Consider the following 18639-nt stretch of genomic DNA (forward strand, 5'->3'; position numbering starts at 1 on the left):
TTTTTTTTTTTTTTTTTTTGTAGCTGGTATTTTGTTCTTGCAGACAAGTGAATAAATAAGGAGATGAATAAGTATAAAGAAAAGCTATTAATGTCAAAACTCATTAGGCATTTTCTATTTGTTCTTTTTAACGTAAGAACACAAGAACATAAGAAATAAGAGAAGCTGCAAGAAGCCATCAGGCATACACGTGGCAGTCCCTGTATGAAATATACCTACCTATTTCCACCTAACATCCCCATCCATAAACCTGTCTAATCTTTTTTTAAAACCCCCTAATGACCCAGCAACTAACAACTTGATTAATTAATGAGTCCGTTCCATTCATCTACCACCCGACCTGAGAACCAATTCCTTCCTATCTCTTTTATAAACCAAAATTTTTCAAGCTTGAACCCGTTATTTCTTGTTCTATCCTGGTTACTGATCCTAAGAATTTTGCTTACGTCCCCCTCGCTGTTCTCGAAGAGAGCTTTAAATCAGTGACTGGATCATTCGTGTGGGCAGCGGGCAGGATGGAAAAGTGGCAGCTTCTAAGTGAGAGCCTGTAGTTTTCACATACATGGATAGTTTCCTTATAATTTTTTTTTATCGTCATTTTTCTTCCTTCTTATTTTGGACAACTAGGTACTATTACACCAATAAATTAATCAATTGTACGGATCGTTGTCAGAGTAAAAAAAAATAAAATACATTCCTCAAGTAGTCTAGTCAATGGAAACACTGCACTTCTTTCCACTCTTCATTTTTTCCTGTTTTCGAAAGAATAAATTAGTCATTTACATTAAGAAATAATTTAACTGAATGGAAAAATACCAGTTTTCGAGTGAAGTGAAAAAAAAATCTATCGTTTCTAATGGATATAATCTACATTAATTATAGTTTCCTAAAGAGCAAAGAACATACTCTTCTACACTGCGAGACAAATTACCTGAATGAGAAAAATATCAGTCCACGAGTGAAATAGTCAATCGTTCTCAAATCAACGGGTATAACCTACATTAATTATAGTTTCTTAAAGGGTAAAATACACTGTCAGCACACTTGGGACCGTCATTCATCACAGCAAGAGGGAGGGAGCGGCGAGGGTCAGCGTGCCTGGATGGGGCGGGTGGGCCTTGCTGATTGCCAATTAATCAAGGGCACAGTGATCCAGTGTCCCCTTAGGGTGCCTTACTTCTTCAGCCTCTCCAGGTCACCGCCCGCTGAGACCTTGTGTTCTAATGTATTCAGCTTTATCGTCCTGTCGTCCTGTCTCTCTCTCTCTCTCTCTCTCTCTCTCTCTCTCTCTCTCTCTCTCTCTCTCTCTCTCTCTCTCTCTCTCTCTCTCTCGTCCTCCTTTACTCTTCATCTTCCTCCTGTCATTCCTCCTGCTATTGCTCTTCGTTATCTTCCTCCTCCTCCTGCTCCTCATCCTCCTTCTTCTCCTCCTCCTCCTCCTCCTCTTCTTCTTCTTCTCCTTCTTCTCCTTCTCTCCTTCTTCTCCCTCTTTCCTTCTTCTTCTTCTTTCTTTCTTTCTTTCTTTCGTCTTTTTCTTTCTTTCTTTTTCTTTCTTTCTTTTTCTTCTTAACGTCCTCCTCCTCCTCCTCCTCCTCCTCCTCGTCTTCTTCTTTCTCTTCTTTTCTTCTTGTTCTCGTTCTTCTTGCTCTTGTTCTTTTTTTTTCCTTCTTCCCTCCCCCTCCTCTGCCTTCCCTCCTCTTCCTCCTTCTCCTCCCCTAACAAAACATCCCTCCCTCCTCCTTGCCCCCCACCCAAAAAAAAAAAAAATCGGTAACCAGTCAATCAGTGTTGCATAAAGGTACGAGGAGATAAGATTCCTCCCACTTAATTTTTGTACCTCCATTTCTTAGAGGATAATTTCTCCTTCACTCCTTCTTCATTACTCTCTCTCTCTCTCTCTCTCTCTCTCTCTCTCTCTCTCTCTCTCTCTCTCTCTCTCTCTCTCTATCTATCTATCTATCTATCTATCTATCTATCTATCTATCTATCTATCTATCTATCTATCTATCTATCTATCTATCTATCTATCTATCTATCTATCTATCTCTGAGCCTTGACGTGCAAAAGGAAGACAAACAAGTGTAGCTCTGACAGGCAGTAAATAAGCTGCTTAATGGTGATGTTTTTATTGCCCTTGTGAATTTGCCATCAACAGAAGGGAAACAATACGAGTAATGATGAAAAATGAATAAATAATCAGCACACACGTACACACAAACACACACACACACGCACACACAGGGAGGGACAGGAAGGAAGAAAGGAGAGTCATGTTACTATTATGGTTTAGTAGAGGGGTAAAATGTGCTTGTTTATTTTCCTATAAGTGACTCATTTCATTAGTTTGACTCCTGGTCTCATGTTTTCTCTCCTATGCAGATGTTTTGCTTATGATTGTTTGGTGTGTGTGTGTGTGTGTGTGTGTGTGTGTGTGTGTGTGTGTGTGTGTGTGTGTGTGTGTGTGTGTGTGTGTGTGTGTGTGTGTGTGTGTGTGTGTGTGTGTGTTGTTCGCTGTGTGTCATAAATTCGAATATTTCTTCTTCCTCTCCTTCTTCTTCCTCTTCCTCTTCCTTTTCTTCTTCTTCTTCTTCTTCTTCTTCTTCTTCTTCTTCTTCTTCCTCTTCTTCTTCTTCTTCTTCTTCTTCTTCTTCTTCTTCTTCCTCTTGTTCTTCTTTCTCCTCCTCTTCTTCTCCTTCTCTCGATTATGTATTGTGTTTAAATATTATAACTCAAAGTTTAACCATCTGGCTGTTCCTCCTCCTCCTCCTCCTCCTCCTCCTCCTCCTCCTCCTCCTCCTCCTCATGTTCGAATCATGAAGTTTATAACCAAGTAATTTCTTCCTTTTTTATCCTAATTTGGTTGTGTTTGATGTAGGATTATCTTATTTAGCCTTCAATCTCGTATTTCATCTGCTTCTTCCTAAATTTTCCAGAGAGTTTGTTGCTGCTTTACAAGTCTTCGTTTCCCTCAGAGTAAACACTGGTGGTAGTAGTAGTAGTAGTAGTAGTAGTAGTAGTAGTAGTAGTAATAGAAATAAAAGTAATAAAATAAAATAAAAGTAATAGAAATAAAATATAATAATAATAAACAGGACATTATAAATTTCATCCAGTCATATAATGTTAAGGAGAAGAGAGTAAATAAAGAAGAAGAGGAAGGAGGAGGAGGAGGAGGAGGAGGAGGAGGAGGAGGAGGAGGAGGAGAAGGAGGAGGAGGAGGAGGAGGAGGAGGAGGAGAAAAGACAAAGAAAGAAAGAAAAAAAGATAGAAAGAAAAATACAGAAATGATGATGCCAAAAGAAACCTACAAAAAAAAAAAAACTACATACCAGAAAAAAAAATGGCAAAACATCTCGAGGTGCAGGTACAAAAATCAGTAAATATATAACCAGCACCTAACGACGACAACACTGCTAACAATAGGCACAAGAGTGGGTGGCTCCGCTGATCTGACCCCATCTGGCGGCAGTGTCCCGTGAGTTTAAAGAGGACACGCCAGAGCACGCTAGGACACATCTATATAGTTTGCCGTCACGTGACCTTAAAAGAACAAAAAAAAAAAAGAAAGAAAAGGAAAAAACTTCACAGACCTTCACTTTTGACCCTTGCTGACCCTGTCCCCACACACACACACACACACACACACACACACACACACACACACTTGTCACCTCTGTGTGCTCTGGACCTGACATACGAACGTGCTCACCTGTCCAGGTATACACGCCCATATTTTCTTTTTTTCTTTTTTATTTCTACTTTTAATCTTTTCTTATTTTTGTAGCAGTTTCGTTCGTTTCTTGTATGTTTTTATTTTTATTTTTAGGTGTTTTCTTTTTCTCTTTTTTTATTTATTTTACGTGTCGTAGTTTTAATTTTCAGGTGTGTTCCATGATGAAGGGTTATGCTTGTTCGTAGATATGTAATGGTGAAGATGTGGAAAAAAGAAACATCAGAAATATTGTTCCTAAGAAAGATTCCTCTGGAGAAACAACAACAACAACAACAACAACAACAACAACAACAGCAACAAAACAGCAACAAAACGACCACCACCACCAACAACAACAAAACAACACCAACACCAACACCAACACCAACACCACCACCACCAACAACAACAACAACAACACCACCACCAACACCAACACCAACACCACCACCACCACCACCAACAACAACAACAACAACAACTACTACTACTACTACTACTACTACTACCACTACTACAACAACAACAACAACAACAACACAGAAACAAGCGTCCCTCTGCCATATATCATTAACTTATTTACTTCATTTAATTTCCACAGTTTTTCCAAATACAATTCTTTTTTTTTTCATTTTCATGGTTTTCCCCTCACAGTATCGCACCACACATCTGCCTCCCCTTTCCCTCCCTTGATTGCTTCCCCTCTGACCTTCCCTCGTGCCCTGTGTCCCCTCACGTCCCCATTCATTCCCTCATCCTCCCCAGGGCGTCCTCTTTCCCCTCCCCGGATCACGTTGCTACACTCTTCCCCACTCAATGAAAGGGAAAGGAAGAATTTTGCACTCACTTCTTTCTTATTTACATATTTATAGTTTTCTTCGATTTCCTGTGCATTTATCAGTTGATTTACCTCTTCTTTCAGTTCTTTAATTAAGTTATTTTTATTTTTTGGTATCTATGTTTTCTTTTTCTTTTTCTATTGGTTTTGTATTTATTACTTTGTTTGCCTCTTCCTTCATTCGTTTCCTCCCTCCTGGACTTCCTACTTTTCTTCGCATGAATGGTTATTGATTCTTTCATGTATGTATTTATTCATATCTGCGTCTTTCCTTTCCTCTTCCTGACAAGTTTCTGATCTTCTGAAGTTGTGTCAGTACATTTCACGAGGAAACTATACACTGTTCCCTTTGTGTATCAAACTAATGAGATAAGGATTCTGGTATGAATGAAGGGCACACTCGTATTCTCGAACGCTTTGTTCTCTCTCTCTCTCTCTCTCTCTCTCTCTCTCTCTCTCTCTCTCTCTCTCTCTCTCTCTCTCTCTCTCTCTCTCTCTCTCTCTCTCTCTCTCTCTCTCTCTCTTCAACTGTTCTCTATCTTCTAACTTTTCGTCAACATATTTTACGAGGAAATTATGCAATGTTCTCTCTGTGTACGAAGTTAATGAGATAAACATGAAGGGATGACTGAGGGAGAGACTAAAATCCTTATTATGAAATATTTTGTTCTCTCATCAGGAATATTTTCAAACCATTCACTGCCATACACTACAATTCACAACACTAGAACCACTCAGCAAAATCCCTACAAGCATCTACAAGAACAAAGGAAACGAGATTACAAGAATAGACTTTCCAGCATCTAGTCAGCATAATATTCAAAGGTTGCTGTCGAACAAAGAAGAGCCCCAGTGTGGTTGAGGCGCGATGTGTGAGATGGAAGTGGAAAGGTTAGAAGGCCATAAGAGATCAGTTGGGTTCTCCAGTGACAGTATAAAAATCTTAGGTAATCTATCACTAGAATTACGAAAGCACTCCTGAATGTCGAAAAAAAAAAATAGAACCATGAAAGCACTCTTGAAAACCACAAAAAATTAATTAGAACCATAAAAACACTCTTGAAAAATTAAAATAAAAATAAATAAATAAATAATCAGAATCATGAAAACACTTGAAAACCCTCCAAAAAATTAGTTAGAACCATGAAAGCACTTCAAACACAAACCAACTAGTAGAACGATTGAAAACGCTCTTCAAAACCTCCTTCAAAACCCATTAGAATCATGAAAACTTATTAAAATCACGAAAACGCTCTTCAGAACCCACAAAACTTCTACTAAATCCTGATGAATACACTCGAGACAGCACCAGAACGTTTTAGAATACAGTCCTGTGCAAGGGCTATAATTAAGGCACCTCTTTTAAGCACAATGGAAGCAGACTAAGACCAAAACACTTAAAAAAAAAACATTATTTGTCCCTCCTTAACAAGAATAGTAAAGAATTCCAAAGAAAGAACCAATTTAGCAAGTGTCTTCAAATTCCTCTCCTCTCTTGAACAACACACGTACTCCGCCCTCCCGCCCCCTCTCTCTCTCTCTCTCTCTCTCTCTCTCTTTCCCTCCACAGAAGCACAAGCCTATCCGTAATATAAATCTAATAATAAGCCTGGTAAATCCCTCACCTTGGGCCCCGTAAGAAGCGTAGTAAGCAGCCTTGGGGACAACAAAGGCCCTGCACTCAGCATTTGCAGCCTTGGCAGAGATCGTGATGCTTGTGATATTTGACATTCCTCCTGCCTCTGGTTCGGCCTTGTTCGTGTTAATTATGTATATGTATGTATGTATATGTGTGTGTGTGTGTGTGTGTGTGTGTGTGTGTGTGTGTGTGTGTGTATGTGTGTGTGAGTTGGAGCTTTGTGAATGATGGAAATATTATCGAGTGTATTTATCATTAATTTTTGTAACGCAGAGCACGTCTCTCTCTCTCTCTCTCTCTCTCTCTCTCTCTCTCTCTCTCTCTCTCTCTCTCTCTCTCTCTCTCTCTCTCTCTCTCTCTCTCTCTCGGAGGCCCTCTTGGAGTAAGTTAAGGCCGGCCGCACCTTCCCCGGGTCACTGACTGGCGGGAGACTGAGGGAAGGAGGCAGGGAGGAGGGAATGGTGAGAGAGGAGACACCAGAAGGGGGAGGGAGGAGACTACGGGGGGTGGTGGAAGGAGGAGAGAAGGGGAGAATTTGGGAAGCTTCTCACCCACACTGCTCCCGCCCTGCCAAGCTATCCACGCCCCTGTGAGGTCAAAGGGGGGTTATGGGAGCGATGCGAGGTTCCTTCACCCACGTCTGCAGGTCACGTGCACGCCCCTCTTATTCTCTCCCTTGCCTCGCCTCGCCCCCGTCAGGAAAATAATAGAGATAAGAGTGTACGTGTGAAAAAGAGTAAGAATATGGTTACTTAGTGAGAATGAAAGCTGTGTGAGAGTGTAAGTGTGAATGTGTACCTGTCTGTATGCATGTTCATGTCTCTCTCTCTCTCTCTTTCTCTCTCTCACACACACACACACACACACTCACACTCTGTCTCTCTCTCTCTCTCTCTCTCTCTCTCTCTCTCTCTCTCTCTCTCTCTCTCTCTCTCTCTCTCTCTCTCTCTCTCTCTCTCTCTCTCTCCTCCCTCCCTCCCTCCCTTCTTCCCGTTACTTAAATGAACACCCTCAAAATAACACGAAAATAAATATGTACACAGTAAAAAAGGTAAATACAAGCGCAAAGTGAAGCACATGGAAAAAAAAAAATAGATAAATAAAAGATGAGAAAAACTACCCACAACTAGAATAAATAAAGCAGTAAGTGTTGCAAATTCCTAGTTGTCCCCTTGAGTAACACTGCTTAACACTCCTTATCTGTAATCGCCCACCCTCCCTCCTCCTCCTCCTCCTCCTCCTCCTTCTCCTCCATCTGCCATTCACTCTTCCTCCTCCATCTCTACCTCCTCTTCTCTCTTCTTCCTCCACCTGCTTATTTTTCCAGTTCTTCCAAAGTCTCTTCTTCTCGACTTTTTCTTCTTGTTATTGTTCTTCTTGTTCTTTTGTCCTTGTTCTTTTCCTCCTCCTTTCCTGTACTTTCCTGTCTCTTCTTCTTCTTCTTCTTCTTTTTCTTCTTCTTCTTCTCTTTCTTCTTCTTTTTCTTTTTCTTCTTCTTCTCCTCCTCCTCCTACTCATCCTCCTCCTACTCCTCCTCCTCCTCCTCCTCCTCCTCCTCTTCTTCCTCCTACTACTCCTCCTCCATGGTGTCGCAATGGCTCCCTGATGGTGGCCCACCTCACGTGGTTGCTAAGACAGGTCGGGGCCAATATCCTCGACTCGGCCCCCTCCTCCTTCTCCTCCTCCTCCTCCTCCTCCTCCTCCTCCTCCTCCTCCTCCTCTTCCTCCTCCTCCTCCTCCCCCTCTTCCTCCTCCTCCTGCTCCTCCTCTTCCTTCTCTTCCTCCTTCTCCTCCTCGGCCGGACAACGAAGTGCCGGACTCGCTTCAAGGTCACGTGGAGGGTGAAGACGAAGCGTAACCTGCTCCAGTCTCTCTCTCTCTCTCTCTCTCTCTCTCTCTCTCTCTCTCTCTCTCTCTCTCTCTCTCTCTCTCTCTCTCTCTTTGGTTGTTGATTTTTTGTCGTACTTTCTTTTTTCTTTATTTTTTTCTTATCCTTTTCCTTATTTCATTATCTGATTTCATTTATATGCGTCCACTTCTTCTTCGTCTTCCTCCTCCTCCTCCTCCTCCTCCTCCTACTCCTCCTCCTCCTACTCCTCCTTCTCCTACTCCTCCTCCTACTCCTACTCCTACTCCTACTCAATATTCTCCTCCTTGTCTTCTTTGTTCTTCTTTCCTCTTTATCCTCCTCTTTTATTCTCCTTGGCTTTGTTCATCATCATTGTAGTAGTAGTAGCAGCTGCAACAGTGTTAATAGTAGTAGTAGTAGTAGTGGTAGTAGTAGTAGTAGTAGTAATTATTATTATTATTATTATTATTATTATTATTATTATTATTATTATTTTTATTATTATTATTTTTATTATTATTATTATTATCATTATTATTATTATTATTATCGTCATCATCCTTATCATCGTTATTAACATAAGTATTTTTATTATTATTACTATCCTTTGTACTTCTTCTTCCTCCTCTTCTTCTTCAAATTCTTTACTCCTTTATTTATTCGCTTGTTTCTTTTCCTTTTATGAAAATCTTACTTTTTTGATCCATCCGTATATTTGAATATCATGTTTTTTTTTTCTTCCTTATTTACTTATATTTTAATTTCCTTCACATTTACTTGATAAGCATAGGTTTTTTTTCATTCTTTTTCTTACTCATTTCTGAAGTACAATCATTCTTATCTATTTTCACGTCACGTCGAAGTTTAATGTCATTTAATTTTCTTTTTCTGTTTCCCATTTTTTCTTTTCTTTCTTTCCTCCCATCGCGGCATTTCCTCCTTCCTGTCTCAAGCTGAGTGAATCCTGTCTTCCCTCCATTACTGTTTTTGTCTCTGCATACCTTCTCTTCCTGCTCCTCCTCCACTGCCTCCTCCTCCTCCTCCTCCTAAGGCTTCTAACCTCCGCCTTCTACTCTTCCTCAGTTCCTTTTTTCTTTGGTAACCGTTTCTATCTTCCTCCCACTTCTCTTCCTATTTTTCCTTTCTTCTTTTCCTCGTCTTCTTGTTTTTGTTCTTTTTGTTCTTGTTCTCCTCTCTCCTCCTCCTCTTTTCTACCCTCTCTTTCTCCTCCTCTTCTTCTATTTTCTTTTCTCCTCCTCCTTCTCTTCTTTCTTTATCGTTCCTTTTTCCTCTTCTTTCTCTTCCTTTTCCTCCTCTTCTTCCATATTTTCTCCTTTCTCTTCTTTCTCCTGTTCTTCCTTCTACTCCTCTCCTCTCCTTTTCATCCTCCATCGCTTTCTTCTTCCCCTTTTTCTACCCCCTCCCTTTTCTTCTTCCTATTCCTCCTCCTCCTCTTCCTCCCCACATAGTCACTCCCACGCCTCGAGTTCGTTAGCACCTGGGAAGTTCAAGGTCATGGGATTATTTACCTGAGCTTCTGCCAACACCTCCCATCCCTGCCCCTTGCAGAACCCCTCCCCCTCCCCCTTCCCCTTGCACTGCCCTCCCCTTCATCCCCTCCATCCTTCTTCCCAATGGTTTTCCCCTCCCTTCTTTATTCAATACCGTTCCTCTTCTTTTGTTTCTGTGTGTCTGTCTGTCTGTCTGTCTGTCTGCCTGTCTGTCTGGATGTGTTTTGGTCTCTCTCTCTCTCTCTCTCTCTCTCTCTCTCTCTCTCTCTCTCTCTCTCTCTCTCTCTCTCTCTCTCTCTCTCTCTCTCTCTCTCTCTTACGCCTTTTCCTCTATTAATTCACTCACATATCATCATCCATCTCTCTTATCTTTCTCCTCCTTCATCCGCCTCTCTCTCTCTCTCTCTCTCTCTCTCTCTCTCTCTCTCTCTCTCTCTCTCTCTCTCTCTCTCTCTGCTCAGTAACTCATATAAGAACATAAGGGAAGCTGCAAGAAGCCAGTAGGCCTACACGTGGCAGTCCCTGTATAAAACATACATTCCTTTGTCCATCTGTCATCCCTATCCATAAATTTATCTCGTCTTTTAAAGCTCCCCATTGCATATCTCCCACTCCATCTTCCCTCCCGCTTCTCTACCTTCCCATGCTTCCTCATAAACTAAGTACGGTTTTCATAAATATAAGAGTGATTTTCTTCAAGTGTTTTACTGTTATGGCTTCTCAGCGATAGGAAATGAATGGTGTGTGTGTGCTAGCTTACACTGGAAGTTTAAAAGGTGATACTCAAAGTAATACACGATACTAAATATTTAGTGAAGCTTTTTGTTTTTTAATACGAGAGAGAAGCTGGTCAGGGACACGTAAAATAAAAAAAAGTGAATTTAGACTGCAATTTTAGATGATGATACTCAAAGTAATAGACGATGCCAAATATTTAGTGAAGCTTTCTTTTTTTTTTTTAATACGAGAAAGAAGCTGGTCAGGGACACGTAAAATAAAAAAAATAAAATAAAAACAATAATGGTGTTTTTTCGACTTACCTTACAAAAATATAAATAAATAAAAGGAAAATTATTTCGAGTGCAGAGTTCAATTTAGTTTCAGCAAAAAGATTATGAAATAGAGCATGGAATTTATTTTTTGACTAGGATGACGTAAATTTTAAAGGTCGTTAGCGCCGAGTCAACAGGGAGGTTTAAAAGACGATTAGACGAGTTAATGAATGGTGAGAACAGGTTTTACACAGAAACTTGCAGCTTCCACCATTTTCTTATGTCCTTATATTCTTACCTTCACTCTTCATACACAGGCTGAACAATGATAAGATTATAGATAATATTAACCTATTTAGTACTACAAACAATCTCCAAACCTTCATTAATAGTGCCACGTGTAGGCCTGATGACTCCTTGCAGCTTCCCTTGTTCCCTCATATTCTTAAATAAAATGACGTGTTATTGCCCGCCACAGAGTCAAAGGGTTAATTGTGCATGACTTTCACTCCAATTCTTCGTTTTCTCCTCCGGTAAAAGTTTCCTCCATAGTTCACATCTTTTTTCCTTTTCCTCCTCCACTCTTCTCTCGGATGATATCTTTCATTTCCTCAATTTTCCCCCTTTTTTCTCTCCCTTTCTGTTATCTCTTCACATGATTTTCCTGCTCCTGTTTTTTTCTTTCTTTTTTTATTTATAATTCTCACACTTTTCTGCTCTGACTTTCTACCGTCTCGCAAACTCTCTCTCTCTCTCTCTCTCTCTCTCTCTCTCTCTCTCTCTCTCTCTCTCTCTCTCTCTCTCTCTCTCTCTCCTATAATAACCCTCATGCTCTTCTACCCCACAAGCCCCGCCTCCCCGCCCACACACACACCCACACCCACACACACACACACACACACACACACACACACACACACACACACTCGGCACCACCACCTCCACTTCCACCTCCATTCAAGAATTAATTAAACTTGATGTAGCGTTCGACTCTCTCTCTCTCTCTCTCTCTCTCTCTCTCTCTCTCTCTCTCTCTCTCTCTCTCTCTCTCTCTCTTGAATATTAATAGAACAGCAATGTATGTGATTTTCGATTACTAGGTTACTGTTTTTCTTTATTTCTTTAATATTTCCTCTTTCTCATTATCATCTTCATTCTTTCTTTCTCTCGTCTCCTCGTCTCCTTGTCCTCTCCCTGTTCCCTCGTCTCCTCCTTCTCTCTCTCTCTCATCCTCTCGTCTCCTCGTCTTCCAAAACCCACGTCCACTGAACAACAGTTATTTAGAGAATGAATGTATTTTGCGGTTAGTTATTATTACCACAACTGATTGAAACGGTTCCATTTTCCCATCTTCGTCTTCGTCATCCATTCTTCTTCCTTTCTCATCGATCATATCCTTTCAATCTTCTCTTGCTTCTTTCCTTCCTCTCTTCCTTCCTTCTCTTCTGTTTTCTGCATCACTTTGTTTTCTTTCAGTCTTCCTTTTCTTCCTGTCATTCGTCGTCTTTCTGGTAGACATTTCTGCTCTTCCTCTGTCTCCGTCCTCTTCTCTTCTTCCTCTTCCTCCTCGTCCTCTTCCTTATCCGGTTCTCTGTTTCTTGACTATCATCTTTTATGAGTCTCCCTTTCTTTCTCCTCGTATTCGTTGTCTTCCTTCTTAGCCTCCTTGTCTCTCCTCCTCCTGTTTCTTATCTCGTTTTCTGTTTTTTCCATCACCATCTCTTATCAGCCTTATCCTCCTTCCTTCCCTTTCTCCCTCCTCCTTCGCCGCCGCCGCCGCCTCTTTCTCGTTTTCTTTACCAGCGTCTCGCATCCTTTAGTCCCATTACCGGATACTCCGCCTCCGAATTCCTGCTTCTGTTTCACCTGCGGGCAAACACAGATGGGGAAATGTCTCCCCTTGACCACGCCGTTCAAGGTCACCCTCAGCGAGAGAGAGAGAGAGAGAGAGAGAGAGAGAGAGAGAGAGAGAGAGAGAGAGAGAGAGAGAGAGAGAGAGAGAGAGAGAGAGAGAGAGAGAGAGAGAGAGAGAGAGACAGGATAAAAAGTGAAAAGGTGTCTCGTTATGATTTTCTTTCGTCCCCCCATTAGGCAGCTTAACGAGGCAAAAATGCTAGCAGACATCTGGCTTTAGTGGGCCCAGGTGAGTGTTGTGGCGACAGGTGAGAGGCAGTGTGTGTGTGTGTGTGTGTGTGTGTGTGTGTGTGTGTGTGTGTGTGTGTGTGTGTGTGTGTGTGTGTGTGTGTGTGTGTGTGTGTGTGTGTGTGTGTGTGTGTGTGTGTGTGTGTGTGTGTGTGTGTGTGTGTGTGTGTGTGTGTGTGTAATGGTTATCAATGAGGAAGTTTATCCACATTATCTCTTGAGTAGATTTTCTCCTCTTCTCCTCCTCTCTTCCTCTCTTCTTTCCTTTCCTTCTTCCATCTCTTCCTTCTTCCTCAACCACAATCATGCGTCCTGACCTTCCCTCTTCCTGCCTCTCTTCCCTTAACCTTTTAAATAACGCACTACTCTTCCTTTCCTTCCTTAAAACCTTCCTTACTTATTCCTTCCATCTCCTTTCCGCTCCTACCTTAGCGCCTTCCTTTTCTCTCCCCTTCTCTTCTCTCGCTTCCCTTCTAAGCAACCTATCTTTCGTTTTCTTATTACCTTGTTTCCGTTTTCTTTTTTATCTCATTTTCTGTGTTATTATCTTTCTATCTTTTCTCTCTAACCTCTCATAGTTCATTCTATATGCTCTTTGTACTGTTACTTTCTATCATATATATATTCATCTTTCTTTTTCCTTTTTATTTTGTCTGAATCTTTATTTTTCCTGTTTACTTCTTTTTTTAATATTCCTTTGGTTCCTCATCTTTCTTCTCTTCGTCGTCGTCTTCCTCCTGCTCCTCCTCCTCCTCCTTCTCCTTCCTCTTTACTTCTATCTATTCTCTGCTCCTCGTCCTCCTCGTCCTTCTCTGCCAGTACTGTGTCTCTTCCTCACCTTGCCTGTCACACTTTGAGGCTCCGGATGCTGAAGGCCGTCGCGTGTGTTCCGTCCATTCACACTCCCATACACGCACTCCGAGACTCCCCCAGACACCCCTCCTTGGTATTCTGTCTTGCACACACACACACACACACACACACACACACACACACACACACACACACTCTCTCTCTCTCTCTCTCTCTCTCTCTCTCTCTCTCTCTCTCTCTCTCTCTCTCTCTCTCTCTCTCTCTCTCTCTCTCTCTCTCTCTCTCTCTCTCTCTCTCTCTCTCTCTCTCTAAACGTCAACCTGTATTTTCATTCCATTCCCTTAATACGTTTCACCGCCAGCCTCTGAAATTACGTTCCCTCTCACTCTCTCTCTCTCTCTCTCTCTCTCTCTCTCTCTCTCTCTCTCTCTCTCTCTCTCTCTCTCTCTCTCTCTCTCTCTCTCTCTCTCTCTCTCTCTCTCTCTCTCTCTCTCTCTCTCTCTCTCTCTCTCTCTCTCTCTCTCTCTCTCTCTCTCTCTCTCTCTCTCTCTCTCTCTCTCTCTCTCTCTCTCTCTCTCTCTCTCTCTCTCTCTCTCTCTCTCTCTCTCTCTCTCTCTCTCTCTCTCTCTCTCTTGTCCTTTACCTCTTCTTTTCTTTAATTAGTCCTATTTGTGGCTTCTTACTTGTGTTGTGGTGTATTCTTCTCACTTTGTAATATATTTGTCTTTTTTTTCTTCTTCCTTCCTTTTTTTTTTTTTTTTCGTGACGAGAACTCAGTCATTCTTGTAGATACATTTATATTTCATTATCTCCCTCCGCATCGCAATCCGTGAGTGGCTTTTTTCTCCTCATTAATGCAAGTGCAGTGAAAGCATAAGCGGCAAGAGAATGACACACACACACACACACACACACACACACACACACACACACACACACACACACACACACACACACGGTGAAATATTAAGCGAAGGTTATATGACATTCTCGTTTCACAAGACTGCAATGCGTAGGGAAATACTGGCAATTGCTAGAGAGAGAGAGAGAGAGAGAGAGAGAGAGAGAGAGAGAGAGAGAGAGAGAGAGAGTACGTATGGGTGTGTGAATTAGCTTACCGCGGCCTTCGCATCCCCTACCCTGGGTTTAAAAAGTGAGAGGGAAGAGTACACGGTATCCCGAAGGGGCGTTGAGGGATAAGAAGGTGGTGCCGAGGCCTTGAGGACACATTTACAGCTGCCTTGGAATTAGCAGTGAGTGGTGAGAAAGGGAGAGGGAAAGAGGGAGAGGGAGAGAGGGAGAAAAGTCATTAGCATAGTAGTGGAAGAATAGTGTTTTGTTGTTTATAGTTGAAAGGAATAACGAAGGAAATAAAGAGATATAGATAGATAGACAGATTATTTGGTAAAGAAAAAACAATAAAGAAAGAAAATTAAAAAAAGGACGAAAGAAAACAAAAAAATGACAGAAAAAGAAAGCGAGAAAAGAAAAGAAAACATCATACAAGACCACAAATATGTATATAACGACCAATAACGAAACAGAGAAACACCAATCACAATAACAAAGAGAAATCGCTCGGGTGATACACAAACTCATCAGGCAAGACTCTCGGAAAATATAAACAACATCGAGAGCGCCGATAACAGATATAGAGCAACACTGACTCTTCCACACCACGACGACGAAGCAAGACCCTCAGAGGAGACGGTGACACAGGGCGCTGACACCTCAAGGCTAGATAGTGCCGAGTGTCTACCAAGGACAAGGCCGAATACGTGATGTTTACAAAGGCTCCGGCAATGAGTGTGGTTAGGAATGCATAATAGATCCGACATGGTGAGTTTGAGCTAATGTACTGCGCAAAAATGAGAAGTTGCAAGGTTATGTTAAGCCTTAGGTGTTTTGTTATAGCATACAGAACAGCGATTGAGAAACATTAAGAGCATACGATATAGCATACGTATAGGAGTTAACCCTCTGATTATTATTATTTTTTTCCTTAATTACTAATCACTGTGAGACATCTTTATTTGTTCTACAGCCACCTATATATTTTTTTTTTAAACTGTGTAGATATTGGAAAATCTATTCTTTTTAACCCTCTTCTTTCTTGTAGATGCTTATGAAGATTTTATGCATTTCTTCTGGTGCTGTTAATTGCCTCGTATTGCAGTGGAAGGGACATTATTAAGATACTACAAATAGAGTTCCTAAGATATGTTAAATTTTTGATGTTCTGTTATAATGGGAACAAAAAATAAAAACAAAAGAAAATCAGAAGACATTTCGGCTTAAGGTTTCTGAAGTGCCCTGAAATGTACAAAGAGATACCTAAATTTTGAAGATGAAACTCTCTCGAAGAACTTTGCACATAGAAAAAATACGTTCAGATGTTTTGAAATGGTTACACATGAATACAAAATACACATAAAAAAATACAGAGCCCCATGGAATACTTCAAGCTCCAGTAGACGTTGTTATTACACAGAAATACACATGGGATGAACAGATACGAGGAAGTCAGTTTAGAAAAATGGAATCCACTGAACCGGCAAAAGAACATAAGAATATAAGGGAAACTGCAAGATCCCGTAAACCTATACTTAACACTCTCTGTATAAAAGTACCTATATACGAACACCCATCATCCCAGTCCATGAATATATATGATCTTTTAAAGCTGATTATAGCCTATTTCATGAATCCACCACTATTTGAGACGTAATTTCTTCCTGGCCCTCTTAAATTTATCTTTATCAAGTTTCAACCAAACTACTGATGGACAACGTGTGAAAGAACATGATAGAATAGAGTAAGGTGGTACAGAGGTAATTATTCACAGGTGACAGGTTGTGATAGGACGGGTTGGGGTGTTGGGGTGCTGGGGTGCAGGTGGAAAGGGCAACGAACGATAAAAGCAAAGAAAAAATGAAAGGAAGGAATGACAATGAAGGAGAACCAGTTGCGAGATTGAATGAGGAACAAAATTATAGAAGTTTTTTTTTGTGGTGTGTTTTGCCTGAACGCTTTTAATCCCCCTGTGAATTTGGCGTCAACAAAAGAACTAATGAGTAACGAGAAGGAAAAAAAGAGAAAACGTTGTAAACTTTGGACATTAATCTTCACAACGTCAGTGTTATATTCAGACTTGAGCCAATTACATCATTCTTTTGCGATGAAACTCACAAAATAGTAAAGTCAGTCTCTCTCTCTCTCTCTCTCTCTCTCTCTCTCTCTCTCTCTCTCTCTCTCTCTCTCTCTCTCTCTCTCTCTCTCTCTCTCTCTCTCTCTCTCTCTCTCATGATAATACAATAGTGTCAAAAAAGAAAACATTGATTTGGTATTATATCTAGCTGCAAAAATTTTTTTTTATATAAGTCTTTCATAATAATAGTAGCTTTTTTTAAAAAAACAGGTAAAATCAAATAGGAAACAAGAAAATTAATGAAAATGTATAAACCTTTATTTCCCTTCTGTCCGTTTCCATAATTACACTCACAGTTTCATCACGTCTGCTAATTACACACACACACACACACACACACACACACACACACACACACACACACACACACACACACACACACACACACATTTTGCAACACTGACCCAAAATTACCACTCTTTAAATTTTTTTTTCCCCCTTTAATTCTGAGTCACCCCTTCCACATTTTCCACCAATTTCTGGGACTCTTCTGTTACATCGGCACGTGGTTTATCTAATTTCCTGGTGGACTGTCAACGAACGCAACAACAACACCAAAAATAAAAGCATACATTTCTTTTTTTTTTTTATGTTCCTCTCCTTCATTACTTTTTTTTCTATTTTTCCACATTTTTCTAAGTTTTTTACCTGGATATAAGAGGAAGATCCTTAGTCACTTAAATTCCACTGCAAGAACAACTTCCAGGACAGGCCGAGAATACTGAAGGAGTGGGAAGTGAAGTGTACGAGGAGACCATGGAGAACGAAGAGGAAGAGGAGGAAGAGGAAGAGATAGAGGACAGAAGGTGGCGGAAGAGGAAAGAAAATGACTGCTGCGAGGACTGAAGAGGAGGAAGAGGAGGAGGAGGAGGAGGAGGAGGAGGAGGAGGAGATAAGGGTGAAGATGAGGGATATGTCACAAGTAGTAAGAAAGATTTATGGTAGGGTGGAGTTGCAATTTTTCTGTGTGTGTGTGTGTGTGTGTGTGTGTGTGTGTGTGTGTGTGTGTGTGTGTGTGTGTGTGTGTGTGTGTGTGTGTGTGTGTGTGTGTGTGTGTGTGTGTGTGTGTGTGTGTGTGTGTGTGTGTGTGTGTGTGTGTGTGTGTGTGTGTGTGTGTGTGTGTGTGTGTGTGTGTGTGTGTGTGTTTATTGTAGCAGTAAGAGATGAAAGACAGAGAAAATGCAATTGCGAAGGCGGTGACGCAGGATGTTGGTGAGTCTTGCGGGTTTAGATGATGAGGAGGAGGAGGCGCAGGAGGAGGAGGAGGAGGAGGAGGAGGAGGAGGAGGAGGAGGAAAAATGAGGAGGAGGAGGAAAAAGAAATGCAGCCAGACAGCCTATGAGAGCCCCTCCCTGACTAACTTAACAACTTTACAACCCTGGCGAGCGTGACTGGTTGGCGCATGGTAAAAATCACAGCAAGGAGAAAAAAGTAAATAAAAAACAAGGCAGAAAAAGAAAAAAGAAAAAGAAAAGAGAACCTGTCTTGTGAACGTGTTTTATTTGTGTGAGAGGAGACACGATGACAACAACAACAACAACAACAACAACAACAACAACAACAACAACAACAACAACAACAACATTAACCAAACAGCAAAAGAATGACGCTATGAAAACCACAATTATAATCCCAATAACAATAACAATGATAACAAAGCACCACCACCACCACCACCACCACCACCACCACTACCAACAACAATAACTAATACACATTCAACACGTCAAATCTACCGCATGCAAAAACTAATAATAACCTTCTCTGCTTCACTTCGCATATGAAATGTCCACAAATACAACCACCACCACCACCACCACTACCACCACCGCCACCACCACCACCACCACCACTAACACTTGGCTCCTCTGGGAATCGCAATAAGCTAAACATAATCTGTGAAACCTGTCGGGAAGGATAAGCACTTAGAGAGAG

At 41.2% G+C, this 18639-nt stretch overlaps 1 protein-coding gene across 10 annotated transcripts in view; it reads right to left on the reverse strand.

Annotated features, from left to right (window-relative positions):
• The window catches only part of LOC135102950 (solute carrier family 35 member G1-like), a 141011-nt gene that overhangs the window by 60682 nt on the left and 61690 nt on the right, over positions 1 to 18639 (reverse strand). The window lies entirely within an intron of this gene.

This window comes from Scylla paramamosain, chromosome 1 (assembly GCF_035594125.1).
Source record: "Scylla paramamosain isolate STU-SP2022 chromosome 1, ASM3559412v1, whole genome shotgun sequence".
In the NCBI taxonomy this organism is placed as follows: Eukaryota; Metazoa; Arthropoda; class Malacostraca; order Decapoda; family Portunidae; genus Scylla; species Scylla paramamosain.